Raw genomic sequence first — 24,790 nt, 5'->3', positions numbered from 1 at the left:
TTATTCTTATCTGATATAGGTAATCCCAAAACAAGTTTTGTGGTTTTTTTATCTAAGAATCATGAGATCATACTGAAAGTCTCAATCTACACTGTGATCCTGAAAATCCAATGTAGTATCAGGATGGTAGAGCAAAGAGTGTTTAACAACAGATAACCAAATGAGGCAAGATCTTTTGCATAAGATAAAACACCTTGCACAAAAGAAATACGGATGCAATTAGACTTACATATACCCAGAACAATTCTGAAATTTTACCAGCCGTCAAAACACACACACAAAAGAAAACAATGCACACAAACTACTATAACAAAAAACCTGGTAGATAAATGTTCTGCTACAAAAATATATACAGATTTAATATCTCTCAGAGTTACATCAAATACTCAAGAGAGGTATGGGCAAAACCTACACATCCAAGAATGACTCAACACTAAGATCCTATAATTTTTCAACTAACCAATTCAGCTACCTCAATGCTGAACAAATAATAAGAAATGGACTTGAATGGACCTGAAAACAAAAAAGTGAATTTCATTCCTCCATATTTCCAGGTTCAGACACACACAAACACACACACACAGACACACACAGACACACACAGACACACAGACACACACACACACACACACACACACACACACACACACACACACAAACAAACACACAGATATATATCCTGATTCCCAGCCAGTCACCCTGGAAAACTGCTACCCAGCGTATTAAGAAACCTGCAAACTCTGATTCTCCTGAGTCTGATGCTTCCAATGAAACAAGTATATATTCTCTTGAATCTGAAAGATGTGTTCTTTAGCTTCCAACTGGCAAAGATGAGTGAACCCATCTTTGCTTTTAATATCCATACCCAGTGGGAGCTTACAGAAGACAACATCAGTGGTCCGTTTTCCTCCAAGTTTTAAAGACAACAAATGCAGACTTTGTACCTTACCATTAGAGGTTTCATGGGATAACAGATTATAAACAGGCTGTGGAGGGACATCTGCAAGAGTTACAAGGCTATAGAGTGTGAGCTAGGGAAGCCCAATTTTGTAGGATACCTATCTTGGATGCAGGCTAAAAGGGGTCAAAAGGTATCTGCCTCAGAGTATATTACTGCCATCCTTTAAATCCCAACTCCAAAGATTAAGACACAGGTTTATCAGTTTCTTGGTGTGGTCAGGTATTTCTCCTTCTGGACACCAGTGTTTGTGGAAGTAGCAAGTCCTCTCACCCCAGCACAAAGGTGAGCACTTTTCTCTTAATCTGGACTGATACTAAATAACAAGCAATCTGTGATAGACTGATTTTGAGATAAGCTATGCAAAGGTCTTAAATCTTTTCATTGGACAAAAACAGGAGCTAATGTGGTGGCAAATGCCTTTAATCCCAATAGTCCAGAGGCAGTTGGATCTCACTGAGTTTGAGTCCACCTTGGTCTACAAAGAGAGTTCCAGAACAGCCAAGACTACACAGACAAACCCTGTCTTGATGGGGATAAAACAGGGGATGGAGGTTAAAAGTTTATGTTCTTAATTCATCTCTTCCCGTGTTTACCATGAAAATGACCCTAATTCAATCTCCATCCCCAAAGACCAAAGCAAACCGAGAAGATAATACAAGAAATGATAAAATTTTGTGAGGAAGGCATGGCTAGAGGCAAATGAGAGCAAACATCTGCTACAGCTGTGCCTTCAGACTTCATCCCTACCCCTATGTCATCACCCATGGTCTCAGGTACACACACACAGTTAGAAAAGATTTGTTTTAGTTGAACATGATTGCACACACCATTAATCAGAGCACTCTGGAGGCAGATGTGAGGTCCACTATAGCCTAGTCTACAAACTAAGGCCCATTCAGGCAAGGTACACAGAGATTCCCTATCTCAAAAAAAATACTCCTGATTCTTCCTTACATAAATAGCCTGTGAACATCTGCTTCTTTCATTTTTATCAAAAATTAGTAAATTAGTAAATACAATAGCGAGAGTGAAGGAGGGAGTGAGGGAAGGACGGGGGGGGGGGGGGGGGAGAGAGAGAGAGAGAGAGAGAGAGAGAGAGAGAGAGAGAGAGAGAGATTCAGACAGACAGACAGAAAGAGAGAGAGAGGTAATGAAATCCAGCAAGTTCTCAAATGATCATTGTGCCTAAACTAAATTATCCTTCAGATACCCAGTGTTTGTCTTTCTTTCTTCATGTTTGTTTGTTTGTTTGTTTGTTTGCTTTTCATAGTGGGTTTCTCTGTTTCTTTGGGGGTCCTACACTCACTTTGCAGACCAGGCTGTCATCAAACTCACAGCAAAACGCCTGCCTCTGCCTCCCTAGTGCTGGGATTAAAGGCATTCACCACCATGCCCAGCCTACCCAGTGTTTTTCAACATAAAAGTAACATGTACAAAATTATGTTTTCTTACATTGCACCTTTGATCTGCCATTGGTTCCATTTTTATGGAGCTTAAACTTTGTGGGTGTCATCTTCAAAGAAAAGTTTTCTCAAACAACAAAATCGAATGACTAATATTTACACCATACCAAAAATTTTAACATTGAATTTGAAGAACAAGCAGTTGGAGGAAGATATGCTGAATTACAACTTTAATCCCACCACTAAGGAGGCAGCTGAATATGGATATATGAACTTGAAGCCAGGTGAGTGGACACAGAAAGTTTCAGATTTATCCAGGTCTTCTCAGAGAATCCATGATTCATAAAATAATAAGAAGGGTGCTGCTGCTGAAAGCCATGGTTGTGGGGGATGGGGGGAGGTGGAGATGATGATAGATAATAAACATGTGATTTTAACACCCTTTCACTGAGGCTTTCCAGCATTCAACACCACATTTGGAAGGATGAAATATTACTTTATCTCTGAGGTCCTTTCAACTATGGATTCCACAGAGAAATCAAAGACAGTCTGGAATATATAGATTTACCCAATTAGTAAAAAGTAAGAAAGCAAACAAATATTCAACATGGGTAGCCATCACATGGATGCGATTTAACAATTTAAAATATTATTTTACATCATCAAGAAGTCCAAGTTAATTAAAACAAACAAGAGCTTGTGATAAAGACCATGAGGAGAAAGAGAGACTCCTATTCATTGCAGCTAGATGTTGACAAGAATACATCCTCCAGACAGTCACATTCTCATCTACACAGAATTCTTACAAGCAAACTCACCTTGGATATTAGGAGGCTCTCCAGACTTCGAAGATCCAACCTCAAGCTCTAAGCTCTACTGCAGGAATCAGGCCTTAAATAGGTTCTTCATCCAGGACACTCCCACCAACACACCCTTAATCCCCTCTTGCACACCTGACACCCCACCCTGATCCTCAATCTGTGTGCAGCCCCACCTTATGGGGCTGCCTGGTTTGCTTGGAACCACAAGAGTTAACTCTTTCTTAGCCAAACACTCTTGGTTCTCCTGCACTGTGAAGGGTTCAACTCAGAAGAAATGTGGACTCCACTGGTTGATGACCACCTCAAGAAATGAGCCTTCATGCAGCACACTGCCAAACTTCACTGCTCTATATTGACACGGCCGATACTCCTTTTTTTTTCTCTCTTCATAAAACTGAGACAGAGTCTCCCTACCAGGAGCAGTCTGGCCATCACTTCCAGAGATCCATCTGCTTCTGCCTCCTTTAGACTGGGATAAAGGATAGTCCACAACACTCATGTAGTTCCTCACTTCTTTATGCGGATTTGTCTCTTCAGCCTTAGATAATTTTGGCAACTACTCTTCAGCCATGATACCACCACTATCATGCTATTTCTACATGGATCACCTAGACACTAAATCCTGTTCCCTGGATAAATAGATCCTTTACAGCCCCACAGTTGCTTATATCTTCTATAAACATAGGCCTGCTCATGGATTGTTGGGTCACAGGTTGGCCCTATAATGAATAGAATGCCACAGAGAGCTGCTGTTGTATTTTTGGAGAGGATGCACTGCTTTTACTACAACCCAGCCTCTTTGAAATGTGTTTCCTGGAAGTTCAATTACTTCCACCTGGGTGAATATGGAAGCTTCATCTATCTTCTTACTTGTTCAGGAAACCTGTGTCATGGAAGACCTACCTTACTTTACTAAGTCATGGCAAGATTTCTTGATACCTACAAAAGGATTAAAGTTAACTACACTATCAAATTAGTACAAAATCTATCAAAAATGTCTTGGTGAGGCTCAGAGACAGAGCTAATCTGGACATTAAGCCTCTGTGTAGTTTATGATGACAAACAGCAGTTTTCATTAGAGAATAATAAGTATGCCCTACTGCACAGTAGATTTAGTATTGAAAACAGAGCCCACTCTACACTCTGATATTGACCCCATCTGTACAGAGAAATTTCAATTCACAACATGGCTGAACTGGCAAAAGATCACATACAAAAATCTTCTAGCTCTTCTTAATCCAATTGGAATGCAGAAATACCTTTAATCCCAGGAGACAAGCAAATAGATCTCCAATTAAAGGCCAGCCCAGAATAAAGCAAGTTTTAGATTAAGTAAATCTCATGTCCAGGGTGTGGTGACACAAGCCATTAATCCAAGATCTCAGGCAATCATGGAGGTCTGATTCTGGTTAGATCTTTTCAGTCAGTTCAGGTGACTCAGCTAGGTGAGAGGCGGTGAATTGTCGTTCAGTTCCTGGAGTTCAGTTTCTGGAATTCACAGGCAGTTTAACTAGTAGAGTTTTGTAGAGACAGGATTCAGAGAGAGGAAGATATATATAGCTGAACATAAAACAGAGAATGAGAAAGATCCATAAGTTCATAACTTATTTCCAAAGATATTATGAGGCAAAGAAGAACAATTGAGAAAAAGGATGAGAGAAAATTCAGACTGAAAGACTAGGAGAGGAGCTTCAGCAAGAACAGCTGATTTAAAGCAGCCACCCAGAGTTTAGAAAGAAATAGAAGGTGTGACTCTAATCATAAAAAGGTCACCGCAGCTCCTTCCTGCACTAACTCCTACACACACACACACACACACACACACACACACACACACACACACACACATCCTGATTCCTAGCCAGTCACCCTGGAAAACGGCTCCCTAGCCTATAAGAAACCTGCAAACTCTGATTCTCCTGAATCTGATGCTTCCAGTGAAACAAGTATATATTCTCTTGAATCTGAAAGATGTGTTCTTTAGCTTCCAATTGGCCAAGCTGAGTGTACTCATCTTTGCTTTTAATATACATACCCAGTGGGAGGTTACAGCAAACAACATTAGTGGTCCGTTTTAAAGACACCAAATGCAGACTTTGTGCCTTACCATTAGAGGTTTCATGGGATAACAGTTTAAAAAGTGCTGTGGAGGGACATCTGCAAGAGGTACAAGGCTATAGAATGTTGACTAGGGAAGTCAGATTTTGTAGGATACCTGTCGTGGATGCCAGTTAAAAGGGGTCAAAAGGTATCTGCCTCAGAGTATATTACTGCCACCCTTTAAATCCCAACTCCAAAGACTAAGACACAGGTTTATCAGTTTCTAGGTGTGGTCAGGTATTTCTCCTTCTGGACACCAGTGTTTGTGGAAGTAGCAAGTCCTCTCACCCCAGCACAAAGGTGAGCACTTTTCTCCTAATCTGGACTGATACTAAATAAAAAGCAATCTGTGATAGACTGATTTTGAGATAAGCTATGCAAAGGACTTAAATCTTTTCATTGGACAAAAACAGGAGCTAATGTGGTGGCAAATGTCTTTAATCCCAATAGTCCAGAGGCACTTGGATCTCACTGTGTCTGAGTCCAGCTTGGTCTACAAAGAGAGTTCCAGAACAGCCAAGACTACACAGACAAATCCTGTCTAGAGGGTGAAAAACAGGGGATGAAGGTAACAAATTTATGTTCTTAATTCATCTCTTCCCATGTCTACCATGAAAATGACCCTAATTCAATCTCCATCCCTACAGACCAAAGCAAAAAGAGAGCAGAAAACCAGAAATGATTAAATTTCGTGAGGGAGGCATGGCTAGAGGCAAATGAGAGCAAATGTCTCTTCATCTGTGCCTTCAGATTTCATCCCTACATCTATACCATCACCCAGAGTCTCAGGTACACACACAGTTCGAAAAGATTTGTTTTAGCTGAGCACAATTGCACACACCATTAATCAGAGCACTCTGGAGGCAGATGTGAGTTCCACTACAGCCTACTCTACAAACTAAGGGTCATTCAGGCAAGGTACACAGAGATACCCTGTCTCAAAAATAAATACTCCTGATTCTTCCTTACATCAAGAGCCTGTAAACATCTGCTTCATTCATTTTTATCAAAACTTAGTAAATTAGTAAATACAACAATGAGAGAGAGAGACAGAGACAGAGACAGAGACAGAGAGACAGAGAGAGAGACAGAGAGAGAAACAGAAAGAGAGAGGTAACAAAATCCAGCTATGTCTCAACTGATCATTGTGCCTAAACTAAAGTATCCTTCAGATACCCAGTGTTGGTCTTTCTTTCTTCATCTTTGTTTGGTTTTTTGATACTGGGTTTCTCTGTTTCCTTGGTGGTCCTAGACTCACTTTGTAGGCCAGGCTGTCATCAAACTCACAGCAAGCTGCCTGCTTCTGCCTCCCTGGATCTGGGATTAAAGGCATTCACCACCATGCTTCATAAAATATTAAGAAGGGTGCTGCTAATGAAGGGGGAGGTAGTAGGTGTGGGGGAGGTGGAGATGATGATAGATAATAAACATGTGGTTTTAACACCCTTTCACTGTTTATTTCTGGCACTCAATACCACACTTGGAAGACTGAATATTAGTTAATCTCTGAGGTCCTTCCAACAGTGGATTCCACAGAGAGATCAAAGACAGTCCTGATTACATAGATGTACCCAATTACTAAAAGGTAAGAAAGCAAACAAACAAATATTCAACATGGGTAGCCATCACATGGATGAATTTAACAATTTAAAATATTATTTTACATCATCAAGAAGGCCAGGCTAATTAAAAAAAATAAGAGCTTGTGATGAAGACCATATAGAGAAAGAATAACTCTTACTCATGGCAGCTAGATGATGAAAAGACAGTCACATTCTCATCTACACAGAATTCTTACAAGCAAACTCACCTTGGATATTAGGAGGCTCTCCAGACTTCGAAGATCCAACCTCAAGCTCTAAGCTCTACTCTAGGAATCAGGCCTTAAATAGGTTCTTCATCCAGGACACTCCCACCAACACACCCTTAATCCCCTCTTGCACACCTGACACCCCACCCTGATCCTCAATCTGTGTGCAGCCCCACCTTATGGGGCTGCCTGGTTTGCTTGGAACCACAAGAGTTAACTCTTTCTTAGCCAAACACTCTTGGTTCTCCTGCACTGTGAAGGGTTCAACTCAGAAGAAATGTGGACTCCACTGGTTGATGACCACCTCAAGAAATGAGCCTTCATGCAGCACACTGACAAACTTCACTGCTCTATATTGACACAGCGGATACTCCTTTTTTTTCTCTCTTCATAAAACTGAGACAGAGTCTCCCTACCAGGAGCAGTCTGGCCATAACTTCCCAGAGATCCACATGCTTCTGCCTCCTTTAGACTGGGATAAAGGATAGTCCACAACACTCATGTAGTTCCTCACTTCTTGATTTGCCTCTTCAGCCTTAGATAATTTTGGCAACTACTCTTCAGCCATGATACCACCACTATCATGCTCTTTCTAAATGGAGCATCTAGACCCTAAGTCTTGTTCCCCGGAAAATGAAATCCTTTATAGTCTTACAGTTGTTCCAGAGCTCTTCTATAACAAAGTCCTGATCATGGATTGTTTGGTCACTGGTTAGCCATATAATGAATAGGAGGCCACAGAGAGCTGCTGTTGGATTTTGTTTTGAGAGGATGCACTATCTTTACTCCAACCCAGGATCCATGAAGTATGTTTCCTGGAAGTTTAGTTATTTCCACCTGGGTGAATATGGAAGCTTCATCTCTCTTCTTACTTCTCCAGGAAACCTGTGTCATGGAAGGCCCAAGTTTACTTTGCTAAGTCATGTGAAGGTTTCTTGATACCTACAAAAGGATTAAAGTTAACTACATTATCAAATTAGTACAAAATTTATCAAAAATGACTTGGTGAGGCTCACTAACAGAGCTAATGTGGACTTCAAACCTCTGTGTAGCTTATGATGACATATAGTAGTTGTGAACAGAGATTAATAAGAGTGGCCCACTGCATAGTAGATTTAGTACTGAAAACAGAGCCCACTCTCCACTATGATAGTGACTCCACCTGTATACAGAAATTTCAAATCAGAACATGGCTACACTGGAAAGAGATCACCTCTAAAATTCTTGTAACTCTTTTTAAGCCAGCTGGAATTCAGAAATTACATTAACTCCAAGAGACAGACTAATAGATGTCTGAGTTCAAGGCCAAGCCAGAATAAAGCAAGTTTTAGGTAAAGGAAAGCTTAGCTCCAGGGTATGGTGAAACACTCCATCAATCCCAGCTCTCAGGCATCATGGATGTCTGAGTTCTAGTCAGTTCTTTTCAATCAGTTCAGGAGACTCAGCTAGGGGAGAGGCAATTCATCACAGGTCAGTTTGTGGAGCTCACGGGCAGTTTAACTATGAGAGTTTTGTAGAGACCGATTTCAGTGAGAGGAAGCTATACATAGCTGAACACATAACAAAACAGAGATTGAGAAGGATCCATAATTAACAATACATCTCCAAAGTGACTGTGAGGTAAAGAAGAGCTAGTTAGAAAGAGGAAGAGTGAAATTTCAGATTGAGAGACTAGGAGAGGAATTTCAGCAAGAACAACTGATTGAAAGCAGCCAGCCAGAGTTTAGAAAAAAGAGAAAGTGTGATCATAGTAAGCAATAAGTCTCATAGGCTGAAAGCACTCTAGGCCTAGGTTATACTGTATGGAGGCTAGAAGCATCCAGGACTAAAACTTAGTTAGCAGATGGGGTCAAATAACCTCAGACCAATAAGACACGTTAACACTTTCCCTCTGGGTTTTGTTGTTTGCTGAGGCAAAGTATCAATGTGTAGCTCACACTCTACTGTGACTTGCAGAAGTATTTGGGATTCTCCCAAAATCCAGGTTAAAATATAAGCCAGGATGTCTAGATTTTTACTTTTTAAGATACTTTATTGGCTGATTTGGTTATATTTCATTTATTCATGTTGAGCCTCACAGAATTCAAACTTAATATACATATTATTTGCATGTACCACGTATGAAAAGTACCATATGCTGGCCCATTTCAGTGGTCTGTACAGTGGATTAACAGGTTGTTTTGAAACATTATAGGCAAGCGTTGATTGCACAGCAGCAGCAAAGACAAACTGGGCACCAGTAGAACTGTGGTGAATAGTCAGTAAACCATTAAACAACAGGGAAAATTTCATGACACTTTATGCAGGCATTCCATTGAAAGGAATAACAGTACACTCTTAAGGTAATCTACCATTACATGAAGGCCAAAGATGTGTGCACATACATGTAAGCAAAGCTACATGGAGAGCTGGAGTACAGGAACTGCTAGTTCAAGGGCTGACTGTCATTGAAGTCATTTTGAAGTCACCCAGGGACAGATTGCCAGAAGTTCCCTGCTGTAGTATTCCTTCAATCACTGCACTCATCCTAGAAGCAGATATATCACTAAGGTCCACGAGAGAAAAAGCTACATGGAGAGAACATGTTTCACTATATATATATATATATATACATATGTTGATAGGTTGATGGGAAGATGATAGATAGATACACAGACAGGGTGAGATAGATAAAAAAAGAGACTCAGTGTGCTGACAAACACTTTGCTATATATCGGAGATTAAATGAAATAAATATACTAGACAAAAGTACACCAAGGGTACACAGTGTAAGCCAAGACAGTAGGGTGGTCACAGGAACATGTATAAACAGAGTTGCGGCTGGTAAATGAGTCTCCATGTGGCTTGAATGCACAGTCACATAAAATGTTAACCAAAGAAAGTAACACTTTTTTTATTAACTCCCTGCACTATGGAGGGGTGTGAATGATTCCCACAGATGATTTAATAGTATTACAGCTCTATTTGAATACTCAAGGAACCTGTGTAAGGGACCTGCGTTCCCTGAGAGGAACTGAGAGGAAGAGGAAGCAGGCTATCCAGATAAGACCTAATTGGTTGTAGTCAGGAAGACCTCAACTGTTAAGAGATCTATGAGACAAAAATACACTTAAAGAGAGAGAGAGGGTCAGAACAAAAAAAAGAAAATCAAGAAGATTATAATCTGTATATGCTGTGAATACATTATAACAAACTTGATTGAGATAATAAAAAAAAGGTAAATAAAAATTTATGGATGGATTTCACAATGCAGATTTAGGCCCCAAGTCACCAAAGCATATTTATCTGAGTACAGTGACATGACACTGTTACCTATGTTACAATCACAGGGTGTAAAAAGAAAAAAATATTCTTGTATATTGAAGCATAACTTGTACACACCAGTGAGTTATGAGTTTCATGGACACACTAAACTTTTACAAAATAAATCTGTTTTAGTTTATAAAGGGCCAGCTTTACACCGTTTAGTTAGTACATATAGTACTTTTATTTTATTTATATGAACATTTTACGTTCATATAAATATATAAGGTGTACACCCTGTCCATGATGGCAAGAATAGGACATAGTAACCACTAGAAATAGAATTGAAGCTGATCGTGAGCCATTATATTGCTTTTATCTACTGGAACCTGAAAGACAAATTTTAAAATGGTAACATGTTTTGCAAAGGATTAAGAACACCACAGCCTTTTTTATTTAGATATTTCCACTGAAGATGTAAAGCAATTAGTCATCTTTGGAATCATCAAACTAAGTTCTTTCTGCACAGGACTTGAGTTCAGTTGCAAACACATGTATTCTGCCTCACAACTGTCAGTAGTTATAATCCCAGAGGCTCCTAAAACATTGTCTGACCTCCCAGGCACCAGATGTTAGTTTCTATGGATATAGGCACACAAGACACAACACACACACACACACACACACACATACATGGAAAGGCAACTCTAACACATTCTGGAAAGAAAAGACCATAAAAAGAGGTTTTGTACTTTTATTTAATGTATAATCCAACAATAAGTGATGAATACTCTAAGTAGCCTTGGAAACCCTCTCATTCTGTTGATAACAGTGTCACGAAACTAACACAATGATATTGCATCTATACAAGCAAAAGAAGACTAATGGCTTTCACTGCCACCCCTCTTCTTTGTTTTACAGATTTCTGGTCCTCAACCAGTCCAGGTTCATTCGGAGTGTGATGTAAGAAGATCCATCATGTCCTCTGTTATACCATGATCTTTAAGGATCTCTTCCCAGAGCTCCTGAATATCTGCAATTGAGTCTTCAGCACCATCTTTTTGTTGGAATGCAGCTTCCATAGGAAGTTTGCTTCAGTGGAGGCACACTCAGCTACTGCTGGGTCATTCTGGGTCCCTCTTCCTAGAAAATTCCCAGAGCCTGCAGCAGCAGCAGCAGGAGCTTGACCATCACAATGGTCTTCTTGGAGACCACACCTGGCACCCTCTGATCCTTGTTCAATGTGGAGAGTCTCTTCCAGGTGGAGAATGGAGTCCACACAAGATGTCCCTGAAGACATGGACTCTCCAGTGGCAGCGTCATCTGAGCAACCATGGGAACTGGTTGATCCATCAACATCCTTAGGTCTTTCCATATTCTCTGGTAGTTCTGAAACATTCTGGAGATTTTTTTGTTTGTACTTAGCTCGCCAGTCCTTACACCAGATATGAAAACACAAAAAGAGAAGATATAGGAAGACCTGTGTGTGTCAGGCTGCGTCAGAATAGGAAGTAGCAGGAGATGCCTAACAAGAGGTAGGATGTCAGTAGGGATACCACCTAACACTCAAAACTTAGGGTAACCACCTAGATTTTCTATGTCTTTACTAGAAACATAAGTGTCTGGGTCCCAGAGACTCTACATACTGATAATGTGTCTCCAGGGCAGTACCCATGCACAAGCTGAATGCCATGTCCAGCCCTGGATGCACAAACATATACAGCCAACATCTATGGCATGATCTCCCAGGATTGTAGAAGCACAAATTGAGAGGGATTTCCAAAACAGTGAAGGTGCTGACTGGAAATATATTCTGGGTGCACGGGGAGAGAATGTAGAAAAACTCATACCTGGATCTGATAGTCTGTCACTCTTAGATTCTGGGCTAGCTCCATGAGTTGCTCTTTGCTTGGGTACAGGCACTCATCAAAATATTCTTGCAGCCGGTGATTTTGTTCTTTGGAGTACTTAATGAGATGTCTCATTTTCTGCTTTGGAGTATTGAGGTGAACTTCACTGTATTCATTAGACCTTTCTGAGTAAGATGAGGGCATCTGCGGTATTGGGTGAGAGAGAAAGAGAGAGAGGTAGTGAAAGCAAACATCTTCTCACAATATCATTGTGCCTAAACTAAAGTATCTTTCTTTTTTTCTTTTATTTTTCTTTTTTTGGATTTTTGATACTGGGTTCCTCTGTTTCCTTGGCTGTCCTAGACTCACTTTGAGACCAGGCTGTCCTCAAACTCACAGTAAACCAGTTGCCTCTCCCTCCCAAGTGCTGGGATTAAAGGCATTGGCCACCATGCCCAACCTACCCAGTGTTTTTCAATGTAACATGACACGTACAAAATTATGAATTTTTACATTACAGTTTGGTGATAGCTCTACTTTGTTCTGCTGTTGGTTCCATTTTTATGGAGGTTAGACTTTGTGTGTTTTGTCCTCAAAGAAAAGTTATCTCAAACAACAAAATCAAATGATTAATATTACAACATACTAAATTTTAACATTGAATTTCAAAAACAAGCAGTTGCATGAAGATATTGTGAATTATAACTTTCAATCAACCACTAAGGAGGCAGAGGAATGTGGATATCTGAATTTGAGAGCTGATGGGTCTACAAAGAAAGTTTCAGAATATCCAGGTCTTCTCAGAGAATCCATGCCTCATGAAATAATAATGAGGGTGCTGTTGCTGCTAGTGGTGGTGGGCAGGAGGGGGAGACGATGATAAATATTAAGCATGTGGTTTTAACACCCCTTCACTGCTGCATTTAGGCATTCAACACCACACTTAAAAGGATGAAATATTAGTTTATCTCTGAGGTCCTTCCAGCTATGGATTCCACAGAGAGATCAAAGACAGTCTAGAACACATAGACCTACACGATTAGAAAGAAGTACGAAAGCAAACAAAGAAATATTCAACCGAGGTAGCCAGCACATGGTTGCAAATTAAGGCTTTAAAATATATCCTCAAGATATCCTCTAGATTATATCCTCAAGAAGGCCAAGATAATTAAAACAAACAAGAGCTTGTGATGCAGACCATGTGCAGAAAGAGAGACTCCTATTCATTGCAGCTAGAAGTTGAAAAGATTACATCCTCCAGGCGGTCACATTCTCATCTACACAGAATTCTCATGAGCAAACTCACTTTGGATATCAGTAGGCTCTCCAATCTTCCAAGATATGTCCTAGTGCTCTAACCTCTACTCCAGGAATGAGGCCTTAAATAGGTTTTTCATCCAGAACCTTCCACCAACACACCCTTAATCCTCTCTTGCACACCTGACACACCACCCTGAGGCCTATCTCTGTCTGCAGCCTCAACTTTTGGGGCTGCCTGGTTTGCTTGGAACCACAAAATTTAACTCTTTCTAGGCCAAAATCTCTTCATTCTCCTGCACTCTGAAGTGTTCAACTGAGAAGAAATGTGGACTCCACTAATTGGTCACATCTCAAGAAATGAGCCTTCATGCAGCACACTGCCCACATTTACTGCTCTATATTGACATGGCTCATACTCCTCCTTCTTTCTCTCTTCATAAAACTGAGACAGAGTCTCCCTACCTAGAGCAGTCTGGCCATCACTTCCCAGAGATCCACCTGCTTCTGCCTCCTTTAGATTAGTATAAAGGATAGTCCACAGCACTCACTTAGTTCATCACTTCTTGATGGGGATTTGTCTCTTCAGACTTTGATAATTTTGGCAGCTACACTTCAGGCATGATAGCACCATTATCATGCTATTTCTACATGGAACATCTAGACCCTAAGTCTTGTTCCCTGGAAAATGAGATGCCTTACAGTCCCACAGTTGCTCCAAAGCTCTTCCATAACCATAGGCCTGATCATGGATTGTTCGGGCACAGGTTTCCCATATTATGAATAGGTCGACACAGAGAACTGCTGTTGTATTTTTGTGAGAGGATGCACTACTTTTGTTCCAACCCAGGATACGTGAAGTGTGTTTCCTGGAAGTTTAATTACTTCCACCGGGGTCAATATGAAAGTTTCACCTTTCTTCTTATGTGCAGGAAACCTGTGTCATGGAAGGCCCAAGTTTACTTTGCTAAGCCATGCAAGATTTCTTGATACCTACAAAAGGATTATCGTTAAGTACATCATGAAAATAGTACAATATTTATGAAAAATATCTTGGTGAGACTCCGTAACAGAGGCAATGTAGACTTCAACCCCTGCACAGCTTATCATGACATACAGCAGTTTTGAAGAAAGAATAATAAGAATGGCCCACTGCACAGTAGATTTAGTACTGAAAACAGAGCCAACATTACACTCTGAAATGGACCCCATCTGTACACAGAAATTTCAATACTGAACATGGCTACACAGGCAGGAGATCAAATCCAAAAATCTTCTAGCTGTTTATAATCCACCTGGAATGCAGAAATTACATTAATCCCAAGAGACAAACCCTCTTAAAGTGTGTTAGTGTCTCGATTATTCAAGGAAATTTTAAAAAATGGAGTTGTAAAAACAAGGAGCTCTATTTGTTTGCAGTGATACACACCCATTAATCCCAGAACGAGGGAGGCATAGGCTATTGGATCCCTAACTTTTCCAGGCCCATGGATTGACCTATAGTGTTCCATGACAGGTAACAAACAAAGAGAGGACGGGTCTCCAAAAAATAATTGTAAGAAAGGAAATTATTGGCTAAATTTAAAAGAGGAGAATTGTACTAATCAGAAAAGTCTCAATGTATAAAGCACACATGCCAAAGAAACACACTTAAAACTTGGTTTTGAAGACTTGCAGTGGTGGTGCATGGCTTTCCTCCCAGGAATCAGGAGGAAAAGGGAGGAAGAATTTTGTCAGCTCTAGCCCAGCCTGATCTACACAAGGAGCTCCAGAACAACAAGGACTACTCACAGAGAGAGTGTGTCTCAAGTAAAACAAACAAACAAACAAGGAAACTCTAGATCATCCTGAGACACCAGGTCAGTGTAAATTAACTTGGGACTTTGAGTTAAATTAAGAATACTTGGAGATTTACTGTTGTAGGATATTTGATCCCACTGAAATCATAGAGTGTGTGAAGTATAAAAACATGCCTTTGATTCCATTCTTATTTCTGAGATTGGGAAATATAAAATCTTGTCCTTTGTTTGATTGGTTTACCGCTAATACTCACCTTTATTCCAAGAGCTATGAGGACACAGGATTTGATAAAGTTAACTGTAGGTCAACAGGTGGAGCAAGAATCCAAATAAGAGGTTGGATGAGTAGGAAAGGGGGAACTTTGAACTGTGGTGTATTTAAGAGAGCCTGAAGAAAGAGTAGAGCTCTTTATCTCTTGAACCTTGATTTTAGATTGAGCTCTTTAGGCTCTTTAGCCTTTAGCTTTTAGCTCATTGGCCCTTAGGCATCCAGCATTTTTTTATATATTTTATTGATTATAATTTATTCACATTACACCCCATTAGTTATTCCACCCGGCTTATCTTGATATTGCCAACCTCCATCCCTCTTTTGGATCCCCTCCCTTGGACTGCTCATACTGAGGAGATGCCTAAAACAATTGGCAGATTATTGGTCTTATGATAGCACGCATCATCTTCTTCCTTGAGTGCCCAGTAGGCCTTCTTGTCAAGAGGCAGTGAATAAATGATGTGCACCAGATAGCCTGTCAGAGGTCCTGAAGCAGGCCAACATGCCACCACCCGTGTGGAGAATTGACATTCCATCAGCTTCTGAAAAGGAAATCTTGGTTCTCTGCATGCATAGTCCTTGGCTGAGTCATCTAGTTCTGCAGACCACCTTGTGTCCAGATCTGTAGGTCTTGGTCTCCTAATATAATTTCTACTCCCTCCTGCACCTTCCATCCTCCACTCTTCCCTAAAACACACAGCCCTCTGCCTAGAGTCCATTTTCAAGTCCCAGTATCTGTGAAGAACCACAAAGGGGAGAGGTCTCTCAGAGGACATCTATGTTCAGCTAATATCCACTTATAAGTGTGTATATACACCGTGCATATGTTTCTGGGTCTTGGTTTCTCACTCAGGATCAACTTTTCTAGTTCTATCCTTTTACCAGCAAATTTCAAGATTTCCTTCTCTTTGAAAGCTGAATAGTATTCAAGTGTGTAAATATACCACAGTTTCTTCATCCATTTTTCAGGTGATGGTCATCTAAGTTGTTTCCAGATTCTGGTTATTACAGATAAAGGGGCTATGGACATAGCTGAGCAAATGTTCTTGATGTATGGTGAAGCATTATGAAGGTATATGTCCAGGTGTGGTAAACCTGAGTCTTGAGATAGCACTATTCTGAATTTTGTTAGCCAGCACCAGATTGAGGTCCTCAGGTACTTGACCTTTTTGGTCTTTGATCTAGCAAGCCTTTAGCTTTGGTTGTTATCATTCCTTTCTTCATGAGCTGTCACATGAGCTAGTGAGCCTTATGGCCTTTTCCTTCAGGATAGGAACTAAAAAGGAAAGATCAGCTGGGTGATTTATCTGCCTCTCTGAGCTGGCAGGTTTTCACAACAGCACTGGCCTCCTGTGTCTTTATTGGTAAAATAGAATGATCTGAGATTTTCAATTAAAACAACTGTTTATTTTGCTTAGTCAGAATTGCCAAAGATCAATTAAACTAAGGACAATATATGCTGGTAAAAATGTGGATAAAGACAAAAACTTACTTATTGCTAGTGTGTGCACAAACGTATAATGGTAGTATAGAAACAATTTGTACATTCCTAAAAATCTAACAAAGAAAATAGGTCTTGAGTGCAGGTCTAGAATACCAGCCACACAAATGTGAAGTAGCTAGGATGCAACATAGGGCAGATTGGGCAGGGTAATGAGGCTGTGTGACAAAATAATTAATTATAAGGGCAGAGGGCCTAACGCTGAGTCTTCTTTATAATGAGGTTTGTTACCTAGCCTGCTTCCTTGTATTTCTTGTCTGGGACTTACAGGGTGTGAAAAAAAATATTCTTGCATTTTGTCCTGTGACACATACACACTTAAGAGCTATGTGTTTTCATGAACATACTGAACTATTTTACAAAAGAAATCTGTTTTAGTTAATAAGGGGACTTCTTCAGAGCGTTTATTTAGTACATATACTGCCTTTTATTTTGTGTATATGAGCATTCCACTTACACATAAATATAGGAAGTGTACACCTTGTCCTCAATGGCAAGAGTAGGACATAGGAGCCACTAGAACTAGCATGGAAGCTAGAAGGGAGCCATTATATTGCTTCTAACTATACTCCTTTTCCAAAGGACTACAAACATCTCAGCCTGTTAGCTAATCCTAGAATTCATGCAAAGGCATTAATAATCCTTGGAATCAGAGAGCTCATTTCTTACTGCAGAAGACTTACATTAAGTTGCAAGCACACAACACTGCCAGTAGATACAATCCCAGAAGATTCTAAACCATTTTCTGCCCTCCCAGGCTGCAGACACACACACACACACACACACACACACACACACACACACACACACACACACACACACACACCACAGTAGAGCAGTAGAGTAAATCTCACATTCTGGAAAGAAAAGATGATAAAAAGTGTTTTCTGAAATATTTTTAATGTATTTAATATAAAATCCAACAATGAGTGAGTAATATTGCTGGGTGTGTTGGTTCCCAACGTTAAACACAGCACTTAGGAGGCAGAGACAGGGGATCTGTGAGTTCATGGCCAACTTAGCCTACAAAGCATGTCCAAGGCAGCCAGTGCTGTTACACAGAGAAATCCTGTCTTGAAATAAACCAAAAAAATAAAAATAAAAGAGAATACTACAAATGGTCTTTGAAACAGTCTCAGTGTGTGGATAACACTGACATGAAACTAATACAGAGTAGCTTGCATCTACACCCTCAGTCTTAAGAGTGATGAATTTCCCTACCACACCACTTCTTTGTTTTACAGATGTCCTGGCCTCAACCAGTCCAGAATCAGAGTGTTCATTGAGGGTGTGATGTACCTCAATTCATCTAGCCATCTTATAGACCAAGATCATTAAGGATTTGTTCCAAGAGCAGTTTATCTCCTGGACTTGACTGTTTAGTATACTCTGCTTCCTGCAATGCAGCTTCAGTAAAAAGTGTAGATTAAACTGAGGCACCTTCAGCTACTGCTGGGTCATTCACACCTGCAGTTACTAAAAAAGGACCAGGGCCTGCAGCTGCAGCAGGAGCTTGGCCAGCACAATGGTCTTCTTGGAGTCCACACCTGGCACCCTCTGAGCCTTGCTCAATGTGGAGAGTTTCTCCCAGATGGGGAATGGAACCCACACAAGATGTGCCTGAAGACATGGACTCTCCAGTGGCAGGATCAGTAAGAGATGAGCAACCTTGGGAACTGGTTGATCCACCAACATCCTTAGAGCTTTCCATTTTCTCTGGAGGTTCTGAAATATTCTGGAGATTTTTCTGTTTGTACATAGCTCGATGGTTCTTGAACCAGATCTGGAAAGTCAAAAAGAGAGGTTTAGCAATATGAAGTTGCAGGAGATGCATAAAAAGAGGTAGGAATTTAGGATGCGAGGTCCTGACACTAACAACTGGGGAAACTTCACCTAGATCTTCTGGGTTTACTAGAAACATTAATACCTAGGTCCCTGAGACCCTACTTGGGGATATGTGGCTCCAGGGTAGTACCCATGCAGAAGTTGAAGGCCAAGTCCAACTCTGGATGAACAGATATCTCCAGTCCACATCTAAGATCTCCAAGAATTGTACAAGCACAAAAGGTAAGAAATTTTGAAAATGTGAAGGTACCAATTGAAGAACTATCCTGAGTGCAGGGAGAGAGAGACAAGAGAAAGTCATCCCTGGATCTGGTACTCTGTCACTCCAAAACTTTGGGCGAGCTCCAAGCGTTGCTCTTTGCATGGGTACATGTGATCATTAAAATAAGTTTGCAGCTCGAGGTTTTGTCTTTCAGAGTATTTAATGTGACGCCTTCCGTTCTTCTTTGGCACTCTGAACAGAACTTCCTGGTCATTGTATGCATCAGAGTGCTTCAGAGAGTCTAAAGAATTAGTGGGGGGGGGGGAAATAAATACAATAGCAATATACAGAGAAAAAGAGAGAAAGAGAGAATGCCAGAGAGGGTTAGTTAATGAAATCGAACTACCCTGACATTATCATCGTGCCTAAACTACAATATAATTTGTATACCTATTGTTTATTAACCTATCAGAAATCTGTATAAAATCGTGCTTTTAAAAAATATTGTGCTTTGGGGGTATCTCTCATTCTTTGTGCCATCAGTTTTGTATGTTTGGAGCTTAAACTTGAAAAGGTTTTTTATACCAAAAGATCAGATACATTATTAATATTTACAATAAGCTGGGTGTGGTGGTGCATGCCTTTAATCCCAGCACTCGGGAGGCAGAAGCAGATGAGTCGCTGTGTGTTCCAGGTCAGCCTGGTCTACAAAGTGAGTCCAGGACAGCCAAGGATACACAGACAAACCCTGTCTCAAGAAAAACAAACAAACAAAAATTTTCAATATACCAAAACTTTAACATTGAATTTTAGAACAAGCAGTTCTAGGAGGGTTTGGTGATCTACTCCTTTAATCCCACCCCTAAGGTGGTAGAGGAATGTGGCTCTCTGAGTTTACGGCCAGATAGGTCTACAGGGGAAGGTTCAGAATATCCAGGGCTTCTCAGAGAATCCACGCCTAATAAAATACTGATGTTGCTGATGATAATGGTGAGTCTAACACCCTCTCACTCCTGCTCTCCAGACTTCAATAGCACACTTAGAAGCAGGAGGTCGTAGGATATCTGTGATGCTGTACCCACTATGGTCTCCACAGAGAGATCAAAGTCAGTCTGCAATATAGAGACTTACAGGATCTCTAAATGGTAAGCGAACAAACCAACAAAATTTCAAAATAGGTGGCCATCACATGGATGCAAATTTACACTATAAATATTATTTTATATAACCAGAAAAAGCAAAGATAAATAAAACAAACAAGAATTAGTGATGGGGAACATGTGGAAAAAGAAGGACTCATATTCATGGCAGGTAGAAGTTGAAAACAGTACATCCTCCCCAGAATCCTCATACCATCTACACAGAATCCTTACACACAAACTCACCCTGGATCAGTACTGTGCTTCAGAACCCCAACTCTGTGTCATCAGTGATGCAGGACCTGTAATTAAAAAATAAAATTATATCTCAATCTTCAGGCCCCTGCCTCAAACCTCCCCAATCCAGGAGGAATAATTCTTTTAGTGCACACTGTACCAAAAAAAACCCTGTTTCTTTACCTAGGACCCTGAGGTAGGAAGGAAAATCCTAACCAACAAGGGGGAGGCATGGTGGCGCATGCCTTTAAGCCCAGCACTCAAGGAGGCAGAGGCACCTGGGTCATTGTGAGTTGTACACCACCTGGTCTACATATTGACTTCCAGGACAGCCAAGACTACATACAGAGACCATGCCTCAGGGCGGAAAAAGAAGGAAAAAAGGAAAGAAAAGAAAAAATGGATTTAGGCAGCTCATGAAATGGTGAACCAAAAAAAAAAAAAAAAAACACTCTTAGCCAAAAAATTCTGTTTTTCAATGTGAAATCAATACCTAGGACTCCAGGTGTTGCTTCATACAGTGAAAGTGGGAGCCACTATAATACAACTCACCTGAGCCTCAACAAGAGTGAAAACAAAGTTACAAAACGAGGCATAGTGGTGTCAGCCTGGAATCCCAATATCCTGCAGGTGGAGGTAGAAGAACCAGTTTGAGGCCAGCTTCACCAACACTGAATGTTTGAAGCCAGCCTGCTACATGCTACCCTGTTTCTAAAGTAACCCTGACAGCCAGGCAATGCAGGGCTCACTTCTTGTTTTGTTTGTTTGTTTGTTTGTTTGTTTGTTTTTTGAGACAGGGTTTCTCTGTGTACCACTGATGGTCCTGGACTCACTTTGTTGACCAGGCTGGCCTCGAACTCACTTCTATTCCCAGCACTTGAGAGGCAGATGCAGAGGAATCTCTCTGTATTCCAAGCAGAATTGGTCTACATACAGAGTTCCAGGATAGACAGCCGTACATGAGATGAGACTGTATTTTTAAAAAAACCACAAGCACACATACATACATACATACATACATACATACATACATACATCTGTACACACACTCAGACAGACACATAAGTATTTCTCCACATATCAAGTAGATGGACAGGTACCCAGATAATATATGTTTCCAGAATCTGAAATCTGGTTTCACACAGTCCTGTCTCCCATGAACTCAGCCATAGGCAGCAGGAAGATGCAGGGGACTGCCTCTGCAGCCTTGAACACAGCCATGTGAGGACCCTTTGGCACAGATTATGGCAATGGCAACTAATATCCCAAAGACAGTAATGATATTGGAATTCAGAATGCTTCCCCCACAGCCTGTGGACACAGGGCAGCTGTTACTGAGGTGGGGAGGCACAGCCACAGGGGCCCCAAGAGATCTTTTATTTGGGAAAACTGAAGCCCGTGATGATCACCTCAGTCTCTGATAGCTACACCTGCTGCTATTTTCTATGTGTATCTGAGTCTCTGTGTGTGTCCTGTGTTCTGGTGCCCTCAGAGGGCATAGGATCCCCTGGGATTGAAATTACAAACAACTGTGAGCCACCACCATGTGGATCCAAGTCAGGGTCTTCTTACAGAGTTGTAGGCTCTGGACCTGTCACCCAAAACAATTTTTGTTTGTTTCCTTGGGCTTTTTTCTTAAAGGAAGGATCTCTCTGTGTAATTCTAGATGCCCTAGAATTGGCTCTGTAGATCAAGCTGGCGTCAAACTTACAGAGATCTCCTTGACTCTTCCTCTTGAGGGCTGGGATTAAAGCCTTCCACCATCATCACCTGGCATATGTTAGGCTTCCTGAAACAGGGTCTCACTACACAGCCCACCAAATGACAAGTGCAAATCACCATTCATTGTCCTGTGACTGAAGTCACTGTGACTTTTAAGAACAGCAAAGCTTTGAAAGTAGATCTCAAACAAGCCCAGAACTAAAGAAAGAGGGGCTATCACCTGAAAAACTTCTTTTCTCCTGAAGCAAATACACCTTGCTAAATTGATAAATGATATAAACACTTAAGTGCACACACACACACACACACACACACACACACACCAAGAAGTTTAAAACTAGTATGTTGATACCCAGAGGATGGGTTTCTACCCTTGCGCTCAGCCTGCCCAATGTGTCTGTGTTAAATCCCAGCATGCCTCACCTCTATTTAGTGTCTAGAGACAGTGGCAGAGCCTAGTATGTTGTGCTGGGACTCTTAACAAAAGAATGTTTATATATTTATTTTATGTTTATGAATGGTGTAATTGCATGGATATCTGCATACCAGAAGAGGTCATAAGACCCTATTATAGGTGTGTGTGTGTGTGTGTGTGTGTGTATGCAAGTGCCATCTATGTAACAAGGTGTATTTCCTTGAGGGGAAAAGCCGTTTCTCAGGAGATGACCTTTCTTGCTTTAGTGCTGCACTAGTTCAGGATCTGCCTTCAAGGCTCTGCTCAGGTGCAGAGGATTTTCCTAGATCCCACACTGATAGCCTGGGGGAGTGGATCAGTGAGAGAGCACCTCCCTAGACTCCCCCAGTGAGGAGAAAGGGACATGGCTCAGTGGGGGAGCCCCTTCCTAGACTCCCCAGTGAGGAGTTGGGCTTGTGGCTCAGTGATAGGGACCTGTGAGGGGCTGGGGTTATATCTCCACAATAGTATACCCAGCCTAGTATGCTGGAGATGTTACACTTTAGCCTCAGCAGAGGAGAAATTAACAGAAGGCTGGGATTAAAGGCATGTGCCATCATGTCTTGCAAACCCATGGATTTTAGAATACATCTTTGATAACCTCTGCACTTGAGGGTAATACATGTTTCAGTTTCAGCTTTCCATGTGTGCTAATGGAGGTGTTGCAGCGGCCCCTTACCTGCCACAGGTGGTTGGCAGATTTGGATTCTATATGCAGGATAAAGATTTGTTTAGGGAAACCTTGTAACCCTATTAGCATGTCTGTGCCAAGTCCACTTTTTTTTCTTTCCCTAAATCGCACTACAGGGATTTCTTTCACTTTTGAGTTAATATAATTTGAAAAACTTTTTAGTGACTGACCTAGGTACAGGCTTAGAGATCGTGGTAGGAAAGGTAGGAGAAGTTGAAGATTCCTGAACATCCTTACCTTACACTGGAAAGTAACAATCACCCCTGGGAGGCAGAGGCAGGTGGAGCGATTTAAGTTCGAGGCCAGCCTGGTGTACAAAGTGAGTCCAGGACCACAAAGGTTACACAGAGAAACCCTGTCTAGACAAACCAGAAAAAAAAGAAAGGGAAAAAGAAAATAATAGGTTCTTGTATTGGGGTTAAAACTACTTTGTGTAGTGCTTGGATTATGTGAAATGATAAAGTCATTGAGAACATGATTTACTATTCTAAATCTGTTACTTTTGTGACATGTACCCAGAAGGCCTTATTTTGTAGTTTAACGTGTAGCTACAGGAGGTGAGTATCTGTGATACAGTTAAGAGAGCTTGAAAAAGATGTGCAGTGGTGGCACATACCTTTAGTCCCAGCACTCAGAGACAGAGGCAGGTGCATCACTGTGAGGTCGAGGCCAGCCTGGTCTACAAGGCAAGTCCAGGACAGATAAGGCTACACAGACGTACACCAGGGACCATCGCTGCTGCTTATGTTCAGTGGGTATGGACTTCACAGGATATACAGCATGGTTGGTGAATCCTTTATAGTGACAGCATTGTCCTCTTATATATTATTCTAGAATGAACAAATGAATAGTTTTATTCTAAAGGGGATAGGAAGTTTTTTTGGAGTAATACTGAAACCTTAAAGATTATGTTAATTCTTCAATTTTGCCTTTTACTTAAGTGACTTCATAACATGGATCTTTAAAGCAGTTAAGTCTTTGGAAACATGTCACCAGGATTGCTTGCAATGCTTTATTTAGGATTACTATATACATGTACACACCCAAATATAAGCATGTAGATTTGCATTTTGTCTTATAAATTTTTATTTCAATAAACTCTTCCCATAGGAATAGGAAACAAAAGAAAAGTCTAAGTTTGGGGCCAGTTGTCCCATCTCATACTGTTACATAGCAGCCCTGTGATAATTTTTTTTTAATTTAGTGGTTGTTACAGCATATAGCTGGGCCCTTTCCAGAAATAGCTGACATTCATCTTGTATTCAGAGAGTCCTGAGCTCCAGCTGCTGTCAAGTTTCCATTCTGTATCAGAAAGAGTTTTGTTCCTTCCTCTATTTCACTTGCCTGTACCTTAGTGCTCCAACCCTTGGCTTTCTCCCCTCTCTCTCCCTGATCTTCTGTAGAGAAAGCATGGAAAACCATGATCACCATTACCCACACTGCAACCTGGTCCATGACAGCAACCAAAACAAAGTCAGAGAAAG

General features: G+C 40.9%; 1 protein-coding gene across 1 annotated transcript in view; it reads right to left on the bottom strand.

The window, feature by feature from the left end:
* The window catches only part of LOC311591033 (cone-rod homeobox protein-like), a gene marked incomplete at both ends in the record, with an annotated part of 313,330 nt that overhangs the window by 193,283 nt on the left and 95,257 nt on the right, over positions 1-24,790 (bottom strand). The window lies entirely within an intron of this gene.

Source organism: Acomys minous (assembly GCF_964271855.1).
Source record: "Acomys minous genome assembly, chromosome: 20".
Taxonomy (NCBI): domain Eukaryota; kingdom Metazoa; phylum Chordata; class Mammalia; order Rodentia; family Muridae; genus Acomys; species Acomys minous.
This window is presented reverse-complemented; position numbering and strand designations above follow the sequence as displayed.